At 36.4% G+C, this 14,114-nt stretch overlaps 1 long non-coding RNA gene across 3 annotated transcripts; it reads right to left on the bottom strand.

Annotated features, from left to right (window-relative positions):
- Positions 1-9,981: 9,981 nt before the first annotated feature.
- Positions 9,982-11,487, bottom strand: LOC131631602 (uncharacterized). 3 transcript variants are annotated; one of them, XR_009292743.1, is made up of 4 exons: positions 11,226-11,485; positions 10,856-10,969; positions 10,469-10,591; positions 9,982-10,353 (listed from the first exon to the last, which is right to left on the bottom strand). It is a non-coding gene; the product is annotated as an uncharacterized LOC131631602 (long non-coding RNA). The 3 variants fall into 3 exon arrangements; XR_009292741.1 differs by having other exon boundaries at positions 10,469-10,969; positions 11,226-11,487; XR_009292742.1 differs by having other exon boundaries at positions 10,856-11,480.
- Positions 11,488-14,114: the final 2,627 nt, after the last annotated feature.

The raw sequence follows: 14,114 nt of genomic DNA, 5'->3' as shown, positions 1-14,114 counted from the left end.
CTGTGGGTAGTTGGATAGCATTAATTTTAATGATTAATTGCTTGATTTTAAATGTGTATGTTCATATATCATTGGCAAAATGAGAATTAATATGAGATAGTATGGTTACTAGTGTTAATTGGATTTTGTGAATCGTAATTGATTAATTGACCTTTTATACGTGAATGATATGTATGTGTTATGAATGTTGTGTACAATTGGTGGATAATTCATCGAGTTGAATTATTGTGATATGCTAAATATTAAGATGGTAGAGATGATCTTAATTGCATATGTTTGATTAACATTGTACATACATTCATATCATGGATGCCTTGAAACAAAGGTGGTTTGCTTTGAAACATAAGCGAGGCTTGGATTCTAGAGTGAATCGGAAAGCGGTAAACTATATGTTTACATTTGGTGGCTTTGATCTTGTCCGGATCTGAAGCGTGGCTAGATTCTATATGAATCGGAAGCGGTGGAACTTTGGGTCCACATTGGGTACCACATGCATAGAGTCACATGTCTTGCATTGAGTCACATTGAGGTTATGTGATGTTTGAATATATGCATTTATGTGATTGTTATGTGTACATGAGATGTGATAATTGAAATTGGTGATGTTTTGATACATAATTGGTTAAATGTGTGGATATGTGATAATGATGGATTGTGTATATATTTAGGATAATAGTATTGAATCTTTTGAGTATTATACTATTGAATTTCGTGCATACTTGAATATGTGAAATTATTAGATGATACTATTTACATGATTATGACTTGTTATGTGATGAAAAGTATGTGAGACTAATGAACTGTAGAAGTATGATGTGTATAGTAGCTATTGATACTTCTGATGTGATGATTTTATATGTCTGAATCCTAGCATGCAATTTATCATATGCCCACTTATATGATTTGATATCTCACCCTTTTCTCTTGTTTCGCCGTTGCCTTTATATTGGTAACGTGCAGGTATTCAAGTATGAAGATTTAGTTGCCGTTACTCGAGTCGGTTGTCGCTCTGATACGTAGCACTCTGGGGGGGACGATTTATATTATTTATGATGTTGCTATTTAATTGTTTCATTTTGGTTGGACAAAATGATAAGTTAACTAAAGATATTTTATTGAATACTTGTTTAAGTGATTCCGCTGTGTTTTAATAAAATAAGTTATTCTGTTTCAAAGGTGCTATGTATCCGCTTTATGCGACGAGGTGATTTGTTTTGTTTTGATTATGTGACGCCTCATTTGTTTATTGAGAAATTTTGAAAACTCTGATTTTATATATAATTGCTGGGTAGAAATGGGGTGTTACAGTGTGCTTTGGCCCTCAAATACATCTCAAATCCTAAGTACATACAGTTCCATCAAAGGAATTGGTAGCAACAATATGAAATCTGTGAGGAACTTGGTTTGGAGTAAAATTGAACTGACCAGGATGATCAAAGTTGTAGTCTTGTACTCTTTTAAGCTCCTCCTCAGTCAAGTTATGGTAAAAGGAATATTGTAGTAAACTAAATGGAGGCGTCGACAGTAATAATAATTCAAGATAATAAAATAGATGAAAATAGTTGAAAGTAATATCATTCCAACTGAAATACCTTGAAACAATAATTTCCATCTGTTAGTGAAGCTTGATTAGAGCTCTGCTCCATCCGGAAATTTACGCTGTCATTGAAAACAAAAGTCGAAAGCGAAAACGCTTCACAGTTGTAACAGAAGCCAATCCACACCTGCAAGTCAAAATAGAAGATAATTCAAACATCAATTTACAAATATCATGATGTTTTAGTCTCTTCCTTTGGTCACTCAATCATATGTTTGATATATGTTTAAATACGACAAGTAACTTTAACAGAGTACTAAAATAGCAAATGCAATTACAAAATGGAAAGAGATTCGACTCAAGTTAGCACTCCAAGTCTCCAACCCGTTCTTCGTTGAAAAGGAAAACTCGTGTTTCTTCAAACAGTGTAGTGAACACTTATTAGATCTAGAGTATACTGCAGAACACATCAAACTTAATAATAAAATTGTTTTGACTTTTAAATTTCAGCTGCAAAATATAACATTACCGGAATATTCATCATTTTTCTAAGTTGTCTTCTTTTGCAGCAGTAGCAGGAATGTATCACTTATCTTTAGCTACCACAATGAATTGAAATCACATATCTTTCGATGTCGGTATCGAAGCTGCTTTCCTCTCCATATAACTATTTGAGTAATTGTTGCCTTGTATTCATCAGCATCCACACAGGGAATATCAAGAGTTTGCATCTACCTTATGAACTCATTTAAAAGTGAATTGTATTCGGCCTTAGTAGGTCTATAGTTGTAGAAATCATAGAGAACTGGAGTAGTAAGCGCCAGGTGCGAAAGCTACAAAAGTAAAGAGGAAAAACTCAATTTGTAATGTCCAATAATGATCATTAATATTCTCTATATTTTTTCACTGACATGGAAAATCTGCAATAGATGGATCATACAATATCATGAGAATTACCAAAAACCTGAAACATCATCTGAATCATTATTCATTATTAAAAAACAATAAAAACAGCAACATATAACTGATATTACACGAAAATATGCATTAAGTTATAGATGATAAGATATCTAAAATAAAAGGTACCAATTAGGTTGTCAGTGAATTGAGACCAGAAAGAAAAATTCAATATAAACATATAAATTATCATTGACTTGGGAAACCATCAAAGCATTACACTGCTTGGTATGACACAATATTGAAAACTGCAAGAATTGGTATAAGCATTATCACGCTGTTGAAGGAGCAGAGCGGTGTATCACGGATTTCATTTCCAGATGTTATCAAAAAAGTATCTGAGTATACTCACATAACTGTTGTCCTTTCAGCAACAAACATCTAAATGACATCTCAGTTGGAGATTATTCTCACAGGCATATGGGTTTGTGTAGATGTTGTTGATTGGCTGTAATTTTTGGTAAAACTGATTGTGGTTCTATCATGTCAAAAACAGTGTCATGACATGCTTTATGTTGTTGTGAAGTCCTTCAGTATGCAGGCCTTTACCTGATGTCAGGGCCGATGTCATGACATTCACAGCTGTTCGTTATTTTCTATTACTACTTATGGCTGTATGATCTGATAAGACCTTATGCGCTATATTTGGTAATAATGGATTCTGATCTGTTTCAAGGACGTCTTGGATGATTCTATTATGAGTTCCTTGTGTAATGGAGATTTGTTTTAATTAGGGCAAAAACTATTTTGTGGATCCAAGGCCCAGTTGCTGTATTGTCTGAAGGCTATTTAATCCATGCAGGTGCTGCTGTTGCCGTCAGGGGTTTTTATTTGAGAAACTGTTAGAGCTCTTTTTGATTTGGTTTTCTCGTTGTAGTTTTCTTGTAAGCCAAACAATCATCATGATGATTGTCTTGGTCTAGGTGTTTTTGTTTTGAGTTGTAAGAAGTACTCGAAGCTTTTAAGCAAGAGTACTATTGTACTTGATCAAAGCTTTTAAGCAAGATCAAGTTGTGTTTTTGAAGAGTGTCTTCTTCTGTTTTTCATTGGTTAGTTTTTCATCACTGCTGTGATTGAGGGGGAGTGAGTAGGATCTCTGGTCTAAGTTGTTTAGATTGAAGTTGCATTGGGTAGATATTAAGTGAAAGGCGTAATATTGAGTTGTATTACCTTGAATTGATATTACTTATAGTGGACTTCCTCCCTGGCTTGGTAGCCCCCAGATGTAGGTGTGTTTGCACCGAACTGGGTTAACAATTTTCCTGTGTTGTTTTCTGTTTACACTTTGTTCATTTGTTTAAAAACATTCAGATAGTGATGTCGTGACATCCTGTAAGACATCGCGTGTCTGAGTCCAGAATTTAAATTGGCATCAGAGCAGGCACCCTGCCTGTTTTTACTGGGTGAGATCTAGGGAAAGTATTTTCTGGTTCGATGGACAAAGAAGGTGGTGGATTTATAATGAGACCACCCATTCTGGATGGCTCTAATTATGATTATTGGAAACCTCTCATGGTGGCTTTTCTGAAATCCGTGAACAGCAAAGCATGGAGAGCTGTGAACAAAGGATGGGAACATCCTGTTATTACTGATAAAGATGGCAACAAAACTCTTAAACCAGAGGAAGATTGGGACAAAGATGAAGAGGCATTGGCGCTTGGCAACTCTAAAGCTCTAAATGCTTTATTCAATGGAATTGACAAAAATATATTTAGACTGGTTCACCAGTGTGAACTAGCCAAAGATGTCTGGGATATCCTAAAGACTACTCATGAGGGCACCTCCAAAGTGAAGATGTCAAGACTTCAACTGCTAACTACAAAATTTGAAAATCTAAGGATGAGGGATGATGAAAGTATTAAGGATTTTCATATGAATTTACTCGATATTGCTAATACCTCAGGAGCTTTGGGAGAAAAAATGTCTGATGAAAAGTTGGTGAGGAAAATCCTTAGATCCCTACCTAAGAGATTTGATATGAAAGTTACAGCTATAGAAGAGGCACAGGACATCAGCAAAATGAAGGTAGAAGAGTTAATTGGATCTCTTCAAACCTTTGAGATGGGAATCAGTGAAAATTCTGAAAAGAAGAACAAGAGCATAGCCTTTGTGTCCAACTCTCAAGAGGAAGTAGAGGAAAGTAGAGAAGAGAATCTATCTGAATCTATAGCTATGCTTGGCAAACAATTCAACAAAATTATAAGAAGAATGGATCAGAAGCCAAGACCTAATGTCAAGAACATCTCATCTGACATCAGTAGATCTTATGACTCTGGCAGAGGAGTTAAACCAGAAGAAAAGTACAACCACAACAAAGGGATTCAATGTCATGGATGTGAAGGGTATGGACATATTAGAGCTGAATGCCCTACTTATCTCAAGAAACAAAAGAAAGGATTGTCAGTCTCCTGGTCTGATGAAGATTCTGAGAGTGATTTTGAAGAAGAATCAGCCAAACATGTCACAGCCCTTATTGGAGTTTGCAATTCTGATGAAGATGCTAGTGAAGATGAGCTAACCTTTGAAGAACTGGCATCCTCCTACAGAAAGCTCTGTATCAGAAGTGCTGAAGTATGTCAACAAGGTGAAAAGCAGAAGAAATACATAGCCCAGTTGGAGACTGATAACAAAGAGCTTAATGAAACTATATCTGAACTGAATGGTGAAATTATCCTGTTACAATCCAAACTTGATCAGATGTCAAAATCAGTAAAAATGTTGAACAGTGGCACGGATATGTTGGAGGAGATCTTGCAGGTTGGAAAAAGTTCAAGAGATATGTCTGGTATAGGATTTGTTGGTGCAAAGAGATATGTCCAAGATAGTAGCAGAACTAAACCTGAAGCTGAGATGTCGAAGCCGATGTCAAAACATGTGACTCAACATCACGAGAAAGGTGAAATGAAGAGAAAGTTTCAAAGATGGAGATGTCATTATTGTGGAAGATTTGGACACATTAAGCCTTTCTGCTTCAGACTATATGGATATCCAGATCAAGCTCCTTCTTACAAACCTAAGCAGATCATGCCCATCCAGAAGCAACAATGGAAACCTAAAAGTATGGCTTTAATAGCCCATACATCTCTTAGAGTTTCAACCAAAGAAGACTGGTATTTTGATAGTGGATGTTCCAGACACATGACTGGAATCAAAAATCTGCTTGTTGATATCAAGAGACATTCTACTAGTTATGTAACCTTTGGTGATGGAGCTAAAGGAGAAATCAAAGGAGTTGGAAAACTAGATTGTTCAGGAGTGCCAAACTTAGAAGGTGTTTTGTTAGTCAAAGGCCTGACTGCCAATCTCATAAGCATCAGTCAACTCTGTGACCAAGGATACCAAGTCAACTTCACTAAAGCTGAGTGTGTGGTTACTAATGAAGAAAAGGAAGTAGTAATGAGGGGTGTCAGATCCAAAAATAACTGCTACTTGTGGGTGCCTCATGAATCCAGCTATTCTACTATATGCTCTAAAGAAGAAGAAACAAAGCTATGGCACCAAAAACTTGGTCACCTTTATCTAAGAGACTGGGCAGGCAGTGCTGATGACAGAAAAAGTACTTCAGGAGGATGTTCCTTCTTGGGAAGTAGCTGTTCTCAACTTGTTTGGATGAAACAAATGTTAACAGAGTACAATGTCACACAAGATGTCATGACATTATATTGTAACAACTTAAGTGTCATCAACATTTCAAAGAATCCCATTCAGCACAGCAGGACCAAACATATTGATATTAGACACCTCTACATTAGAGATCTTGTTGAGGACAAAATAATTGACTTGGAACATGTTGCTTCAGACCTTCAACCTACTGACATTTTTACAAAAGCCTTAGAGACAAATCAATTTGGAAATCTAAGAAACAAATTAGGCACTTGTCTTTGTGAAGGATTATAGCAATTAATTGGGGGTGGGGCCAGCATTATTTCTCTCTCCAAATCTTGGATATCATTACACATTAAAGTGCATTTTCCCCCCCTTTTGCAAGTTACCCAAACGGTTTTCATTCCTCCAAAACCTCTCTTCCACACTCACGCTATCTCTTTGTGTCTCTGCATTCATCACTCTTTACCCAGCCTCTCATTTTCTCTCACCATGTCTCAGAATTCTTCCTCAAAGAAATCTTCTCCTATCTCTGAAACAGCATCAGGTTCTAGGGCACCAAATGTTGTGAGCGATCAAGATGTCGTGCTGGATGTTGTGCCTTTGAACTCTGTTCCTGCCTCCGATTCTGTTCGCAGTCAACCAAGAAAGATGCATGCAAGAAAATCAACCGGAGGATCTGTTCCAGAAACTTTTTCTGTCCAGGGTAGAGAGGGCTCTTCCTATGTTCATAATGCGATTGCAAATATGGTCACCAGAATCTTGAATGAAGGGCATAAAGTTGAAGGAATTTCTGTTCCTCTAGCCCAAATGCCTGCTTCCGATGTTGATCAAGGTGTGCAAGATGATGAGACCCCTGTCGCTAAAGATGTTGAGACAGCTGTTGATAATGATGAGACATCTGCTGAGAAAAATGATGAGATTCCTGTTACTAAAGATGTTGAGACATCTGTTAATGAGACCCCTGTTGCCAAAGATGTTGAAACATCAGAAGCTATCAATGTTGAAGCATCTGATTCCAAAGATGATGAGACTCTTGCTCCTGAGAAAGATGAAGAGGTTCCTGCTAAGAAAGATGAAAACCCTAATGTGCATGATGTGGTGGATCTAGATGATCTTGATGATCCTATTGATATTGCTGATGATGACCTCATCTCCAGCATCTCCAACAGGGTCAAGGCTCGTAAGGGAAAACAAGTCTGTGAGCAACATTCTCTCAAGCCACAGGTTACTCCTCTGAAGACTGTTACTAAAGATAAGATGAAGAAAGTTCCTACTGGACCCTCAAAATCTGGAAGCAAAGTTAGTGTGAAGAAGAGGAAGGAAAGAAGCATTGCTGACTCTGAAGCTGATGTCCCAAGTGATGTCCCTGACATCCCCTCCAAGAAGAAGATTGCTGTTACTAAATCTGCTACAAAGGTTCGTGATGTTCCTTTGGATAACATATATCTGCACTATGCCTCTAATGCAATCCAGTGGAAGTTTGTGTATCAAAGAAGGCTGGCCCTTGAAAGAGAGTTAGCAAATGATGCTCTGGAGAATCAAGAGGTAATGCAGCTCATCAAAACTGCAGGTTTGATTAAGACTGTTTCTCAATTCTCTAAATGTTATGAAATGCTTGTGAAAGAGTTTATTGTCAATTTATCTCAAGACTGTGCTGATGGTAGAACAGATGATTTTCATAAAGTTTATGTTAGAAGAAAATGCATAGAGTTCTCCCCTGCTGTTATCAATCACTATCTAGGTAGAAATGCTGAAGCTCAACCTGAGCTTGAAGTAACTGATAATGAGGTCTGCAACACCATCACTGGGGGTAAGGTTAAAAAATGGCCCATCAAAAGCAAACTGTCTGCTAGTCTCTTGACGGTTAAGTATGCTCTGCTGCATAAAATTGGCTCTGCCAACTGGGTGCCCACAAATCACACCTCTACCATTGCTGTTGGCTTAGGTAGATTCATTTATGCTATAGGGACCAAGACTGTGTTTGACTATGGGACCTATATTTTTGACCAGACTATGAGACATGCAGGTACCTCTGCCACTAAGCTTCCTATTGCCTTTCCATCCCTAATATGTGGAATCATCCTGAAGCAATACCCTGGCATCTTGAAAGCTAAAGATTCTGTCTGCAAAAGGGAAAGTGCTTTGACTTTTCACTACAAGCTGCTTCAAAGGACTGATGCCTCAACATCTGCTGGGACATCTCAAACTAGCAAGTCTGTGACCAAAGCCTCTCTTATAGCTGAGCTGAAGGAGACCTGCAAAGAGCTGGAAAATAGGAAGATGAAGCTTGAGCAGCTTATACAAAGTCTTGAGCAGTCTGCTGATAGTGATGATGATCATGCTGCTGGTGGTGATGGTGAGAAGATGGATGCTGATATGGATGCTGATAGTGAGGATGAATATAAGTCTAGTAGCTCCAGTGATGAAGAGATGAGTGAGGAGGATGATGATGATACTGCTGGCTCTGAAGATTAAATCTTCATCTGATGATTGGCTCCTTTTGTGGCTAAAAAGGGGGAGTAATATGTGTTTGTTGTTTTGATGCTGTAGGATCTGGGTTGATTGTAATGGTTGTATTGATTGTCTTGATTGTTCTGATGATCTTTTGGTTTTTTTCTTGGACAATGTTCTTTTTGGTTCATGTTCTTTTTGGTTCCCTTTATTTGGGTGTTCTCTGGTTCACAATGTTCTTTTTGGTTCATGTTCTTTTTGGTTCCCTTTATTTGGGTGTTCTCTGGTTCTCCCTGACAATGACAAGTGGTTTCTGTAACAATTGATTAAGTAGTTGGTTTTTGGTGATTAATCAAGTTGAATCAAGTTGCTGCTGTTTCTTTTTACAGAATTTATTTTTCTGTTATTGGCTGCTGTATGCTCTGATATCTGTTTGCATCTATTATTGTTTTAGCCAAAAATTCGCCAAAGGGGGAGTTTGTAGATGTTGTTGATTGGCTGTAATTTTTGGTAAAACTAATTGTGGTTCTATCATGTCAAAAACAGTGTCATGACATGCTTTATGTTGTTGTGAAGTCCTTCAGTATGCAGGCCTCTACCTGATGTCAGGGCCGATGTCATGACATTCACAGCTGTTCGTTATTTTCTTTTACTACTTATGGCTGTATGATCTGATAAGACCTTATGCGCTATATTTGGTAATAATGGATTCTGATCTGTTTCAAGGACGTCTTGGATGATTACTATTATGAGTTCCTTGTGTAATGGAGATTTGTTTTAATTAGGGCAAAAACTATTTTGTGGATCCAAGGCCCAGTTGCTGTATTTTCTGAAGGCTATTTAATCCATGCAGGTGCTGCTGTTGCCGTCAGGGGTTTTTATTGAGAAACTGTTAGAGCTCTTTTTGATTTGGTTTTCTCGTTGTAGTTTTCTTGTAAGCCAAACAATCATCATGATGATTGTCTTGGTCTAGGTGTTTTTGTTTTGAGTTGTAAGAAGTACTCGAAGCTTTTAAGCAAGAGTACTATTGTACTTGATCAAAGCTTTTAAGCAAGATCAAGTTGTGTTTTTGAAGAGTGTCTTCTTTTTCTTTGGTTAGTTTATCATCACTGTTGTGATTGAGGGGGAGTGAGTAGGATCTCTGGTCTAAGTTGTTTAGATTGAAGTTGCATTGGGTAGATATTAAGTGAGAGGCGTAATATTGAGTTGTATTACCTTGAATTGATATTACTTATAGTGGACTTCCTCCCTGGCTTGGTAGCCCCCAGATGTAGGTGTATTTGCACCGAACTGGGTTAACAATTTTCCTGTGTTGTTTTCTGTTTACACTTTGTTCATTTGTTTAAAAACATTCAGATAGTGATGTCGTGACATCCTGTAAGACATCGCGTGTCTGAGTCCAGAATTTCAGTTTGTAACTGTGTTGCCTCGCCCATCGAAATTGATAAACTGCTAAACCCATGTAACATATAATTAATTCCGCATTTAAATAGCAATTGTAGTCAAAATTAGAAAAATATGCTGGATATAAATTAGCTGAATAAAGACATGTCACTTGTATTTTTATGTGATGCAGTATTGTTTTCTCCCAGGGAATCACACTGCAATTCGATTACCAACCGGGAGTTGGACTTCAATTCAGCTGATACTCCACGAAGCAAACTCCCCTTGCGGATTCTTCTGTATTGAAAGTGTAGTAGTTCTCAACCTCGTCGTTTCTTAAAAACTGGTCAGTACCAAAAGATGACACACATGTCCTGATGTCGGATGGTAACCATCAGCATCACATGGTGGCTTCAATCCTGCAACAGCAAAAAATGTTAAAAGCGCCATTCCCTGCGAAACACACAAATGCCCAAAATGAAAGTTTCAAATGCAATTTGAAACGAACGAACATTTTAAGAAAAATGAACTTACAATGACATATAGATACATGAGAAACAGGAAATTGTCCAGTATCTTCCCAAATACGAATGAGCTAAAAATGCTCCAAGCAATGAGCTTCGTATAAGATGTCCCGGACCATGCGTTCACCTTCACCTGTAACATCAACAAAGATAATCTAGAAAAGCATCAAATTACATAAGCAAGAAGTAGATAACAGTTGTTCTAGCATAAACACAATATCTACAAAAATGTCAAATCAAAAACTCAAAAATAATTTATAACAAAATCCCATGAAGATAAAAAAAAATCTTACCACGGTTAACAATATCTTCATTTGAATTCTTCAAATTAATATTCTATAACAATTACGAAAAAGAACAAAAAGAAACCTTAATCAAAGATTTATTTGTCAATTACCACGCCTCCCTTTGACATGAAATCCAAGTACTATGTTATGTCAAAAGATGGCTTCCCCTGTTTCATTTGTAAGGTCTGTGATCTCATTTAACTTTTCCTCACATGCTGCCAAAGCTTCATATGAATTAAAAAAAAAAGAGATGGAAGGTGAAAGGATAAATTATAATAGTACATAACATTTTTTCTAATGCAGCAACTTAAAGTTTAGTAAGTAGAACAAACTAAATGGAACATATAATAGGGGAAAGACAAAAATAGAACACCAACAAAAATAAAACCCTAACCCCAAATTGTCCCATTTTCATTATCAACAACGACAAAATGAAAACCCTACATTTGTCTAATTATTCTATTTCTCACATAATCATACCTTTCTAATTTACCAACAAATCATTGGTTATTGTTGATGAAGAAGGAAGCTAGAAACCCATAGATTAAACCTGAAGAACCTGGAAAATAAGAAAACCATGAAGCTAAAAACCAAATGGATCTTCTTTGACATCACAAATCTAAAAAACATCACTGATACTTTTCACAAATCTAAAAAATCAATGATTTATCAGATCTGAAACATAAAAATAAAACCCAAATTTTAACAAAAATCTAGTAGTTAGAGAGAGAGAATGCAGAAGAGGTTGAGTTTTGAAGCTGAAGAAAGAGAAAAAATGAGAGAGAACGAATGAGAGAGAGGATTCAAATCGTTATTCAACTTTTATTAGGAAATTAGGAAAATCAAGTAAAAAACACCAATTTGAATCCTGGATGCAGAAGCCATCCAGGTGGCACAATAAGAAAAGCAAGGGCATTTTGGTATTTGGTAGAACATCAAACTTTCTTATATTGTAGATAACTCAACACCCATTCAACTTTTATACTCTCCAATAGTTTTTCATTCAACACCCTACCCCACCACTTTTTATTTTCATATTCTTACATAAATTTTATTTAAATTTTCACTCAATCATTCATCTGCTGCCACGTGTCCCCTGCGTCAGCCTCAATTGTGTTGAGTTTTCTCAACACCTCTCTCTTCCAGCACACACTCAACACCTCTCTCAGCACCCATTGGAGGGAATTTTGCATATTGAGTTCAAACTCAATAGACCCATTGCACAAGGTCTTATTGCACTATTTAAATGGACTGTTACTCACTTATTACTTATGCATAAAAAAATGCTAATTATTTACTGTTGTAACAAAAGGAAAAATGGTGTAGTGACTATTATGAAAGTTATTATTATTATCATCTCTAAGCTTCAATGCAAAAATCAAATGCAACATTAATTATGCAAATCTTGATTAAGTAACTAATATGAATTTCATTAATAACAAAACATATTATTTAATTAAAACTTTAATAAATAAAAATGCACTACTAAACAAAATGCAACCAAATGATGCAAAGGCTCATGCAAAGATTTGCAAATGAGGTCAAATAAATTCCAAAAAGTCAATGTTTCGATTTTCTAAAATGAGTGATGCAAAAATGATGACCACATATAACCAATATGCAAAATTCAACTTTTGAATGCAAATGGATGATATAAATGATGACTTAGGCATGCTTACGACTAGATAATGCAGACTAAATCTAATGTATGAGATTGGGGGCAAAATTGGGGTATGACACCCACAAGGGTCAGGAACATTAGCCGCAAGTACAACAAATGCTTCGACCTCCATGCTAGAAGCACAAGAGATACTCACATCGACAGGGTTAGCGTCCGTAGTGTCGCGGGTCAAAAAATGATCGCCACGAAATGGTAACAAACAGAGTCGCCACCAAATTTTATTTATTCCAAAGAGAAAGGGAAAATATTGATAAAACCCATGGGAAATGAAAACAATGGATAAGTTGGTCTTCGCAACCAAATTTGGGTTCGGGAGTCGGTTAAGCAAGGGGAAGGTATTAGCACCCCTTACCTCCATCATACTCGATGGGACCCATTTAGTTGTGTCGCAATCGTGAGTTAACTTAAGTCTACGTTTATTTCATTAAGAGAAAAGAACATGTTTTTGGTTTTTTATTATGGAGAAAAAAGAAAAGATTTTTTATTATTATGCTCGCCAAGACGTTTGAGTCTTATGCCTACGTATTCCCAATGGGGAAAGTCAGAGCAATCGTAGTTCGAGGCTACGAAATTATATTTTGTTATTAGTGTGCTCGCCAAGACTTTTGAGTCTAGTGCCTACATATCTTCAATGGAAGAATCAGAGCGATTGTAGTTCGAAGGAACTACGAATTTGTTGGTTGATTTTGATGGGTCTAATCGCACTTGGGCGGAAAGACGAGTTTGAAATGGGGTTCGCACTTGGGCGAGATATGCACTTGGGCAAAGAAAAGATGAGTCTGAATTGAAATTGTTTTATGAAAAAATGGAATTCAAGCATTTAAACAATGGCTTAACGGCCATCGCCTAAAATATTTGAAAGAACATTTGCTAAATTGAGCTTGATGAATGGGATACAAGCATTCAAACAAAGGCTTAACGGCCATCACCTAAATGCTTGAAAGAGCAACTTGTACAAGTACGTACAAACCCCTCTTGGGTGGTGAAAGAGATTGAAACGACTCGAGTTTTGAGAAGTCCTTAATGAAATACAAACATTCAAACAAAGGCTTAACGGCCATCGCCTAAATGTTTTAGAACAACTTGTACAAGTACGTACAAACCCTTCTAATTTCATCCTTTGTGGACTCAACTCAATTTGATTGTAAAAATGCATTTTTGATTGAAAAAAAGGAACTTGGTATTGACCAAGGTTTGTTATTAAAATATTCGCACTTGGGCGAGGAAAAGAACGATTCAATGAGTTGAGATGGTTTTTAGTGTTTTGTAAAAGAAAGAGGCAGATCGAGTTTGAATGAGTCCTTAATGGAATCTAAGCATTCAAACAAAGGCTTAACGACCATCGCCCAAATGCTTTAGAACAACTTGTACAAGTACGTACAAACCCTTCTTTTCATCCATTATTGACAAAACTCGATTCAATTATTAAAAGCAATTTTTGAAGTTTTTGATTGTGACAAAAGAAGTTTGAAAAAGATACTTGGTGTTGACCAAAATTTATTGAAAATTGTTTGAAGTGGATTCGAAATTAAATCGAGTATTATTGAATGAAAAAAAATCCTAAACATACATCTAATAAAAGAAAATATTTTTCATGTTTTAAAAATATTATAAAGAAGGGAAATAAACATTTAATTAAACATAATAAATACTTTTGCTCTCCTTTTTTTTGAAATAAAAAAAAAACC

The sequence above is a fragment of the Vicia villosa genome, unplaced genomic scaffold (assembly GCF_029867415.1).
Source record: "Vicia villosa cultivar HV-30 ecotype Madison, WI unplaced genomic scaffold, Vvil1.0 ctg.000848F_1_1_1, whole genome shotgun sequence".
Taxonomy (NCBI): Eukaryota; Viridiplantae; Streptophyta; class Magnoliopsida; order Fabales; family Fabaceae; genus Vicia; species Vicia villosa.
This window is presented reverse-complemented; position numbering and strand designations above follow the sequence as displayed.